The sequence below is a fragment of the Octopus bimaculoides genome, chromosome 11 (genome assembly GCF_001194135.2).
Source record: "Octopus bimaculoides isolate UCB-OBI-ISO-001 chromosome 11, ASM119413v2, whole genome shotgun sequence".
Lineage (NCBI taxonomy): Eukaryota > Metazoa > Mollusca > Cephalopoda > Octopoda > Octopodidae > Octopus > Octopus bimaculoides.
Genome location: NC_068991.1, coordinates 9,804,667 through 9,806,016, shown reverse-complemented (window position 1 = coordinate 9,806,016; position 1,350 = coordinate 9,804,667). Strand labels below are relative to the sequence as shown.

The 1,350-nt window shown below is 40.5% G+C and overlaps 1 long non-coding RNA gene across 1 annotated transcript in view; it reads right to left on the bottom strand.

Moving 5' to 3' along the window:
- LOC128249048 (uncharacterized) overlaps positions 1 to 1,016 on the bottom strand; it is a 1,713-nt gene extending 697 nt beyond the window's left edge. The window contains exon 1 of the long non-coding RNA XR_008265154.1: positions 3 to 1,016. This is a non-coding gene — a long non-coding RNA (uncharacterized LOC128249048). The remainder of the gene's footprint in view (positions 1 to 2) is intronic.
- Between the last annotated feature and the right edge of the window lie 334 nt (positions 1,017 to 1,350).

The window sequence follows — 1,350 nt, the reverse complement described above, 5'->3', positions numbered from 1 at the left end:
ACCTGGAGATATTTATTATGTTATCATTTCAAATTAAATAATTCAATACTAAATTCACACTTATTAACTTTTTTCGCTTTTGTCTATGTTCTTTGACTTCTTTTTTTTTCTTTTTTTTTTAATATTTCTTCATACAAGGCATCAGTTGGCAGAATCGGTAGAACACTGAATCGTTAGAAGGCGGAGAGCTGGCAGAAACGTTAGCACGCCGGACGAAATGCTTAGCTGTATTTCGTCTGCTGTTACGTTCTGAGTTCAAATTCCACCAAGGTCGACTTTGCCTTTCGGGGTCGATTAAATAAGTACCAGTTACGCACTGGAGGCGATATAATCGACTTAATCCCTTTGTCTATCCTTGTTTGTCCTCTCTATGTTTAGCCCCTTGTGGACAATAAAGAAATAAGAATTGTAAGAACACTGAGCAAAATGCTTAGCAGCATTTCGTCTGTCTTTACATAGTGAGTTCAAATTCCACTGGGGTTCAACTTTACTCTTCATCCCTTTCAGGGACGCTAAAATAAGTACCATTTGAGTACTGGAGTCGATGTACTCAACTTACCCCCTCCCATCAAAATTACTGGATTTGTGCCAATATTTTAAACCAATATTTCTTCATATCAGACACAGGCGTGGCTGTGTGGTACGAAGCTTGCTTCCCAACCGCATGGTTCTGGGTTCAGACCCACTGTGTGGCCCCTTGGGCAAGTGTCTTCTACAAATAGTCTTAGGCCAACCAAAGCCTTGTGAGCAGATTTGGTAGAAAGAAGCCTGTTGTATACTCTTTACTCTTTTACATGTTTCAGTCATTTGACTGCAGCCATGCTGGAGCACCGACTTTAGTTGAAGAAATCGAACCCAGGACTTACTCTTTGTGAGCCTAATGCTTATTCTATTGGTCTCTTTTGATGAACTACTAAGTTTCGGAGACATAAACACACCAACATCAGTTGTCAAGTGTAGAGGGGGGGGACACACACAAATATATATACATATAGATATGTTATGGATTCGCCAGAAGGGCAGATTCAATCCATAACATTACATGAAATTTCAGATAAGCCAGAGGAGCAGAACCAATCCATAACATTAAATGACATGTCTGGGATTCGCCAGAGGGGCACATTCAATCCATAACATTACAGGACATGGCAATTCGCCAGAGGGGCAGGACCAATCTATAACATTACATGACAATTTGAGATTCGCCAGAGGGGCACATTCAATCCATAACATTACAGGACATAGGCATTCGCCAGAGGGGCAGGACCAATCTATAACATTACATGAAAATTTGAGATTCGACAGAGGGGCAGGACCAATCTATAACATTACATGACAATTTCAGATTCG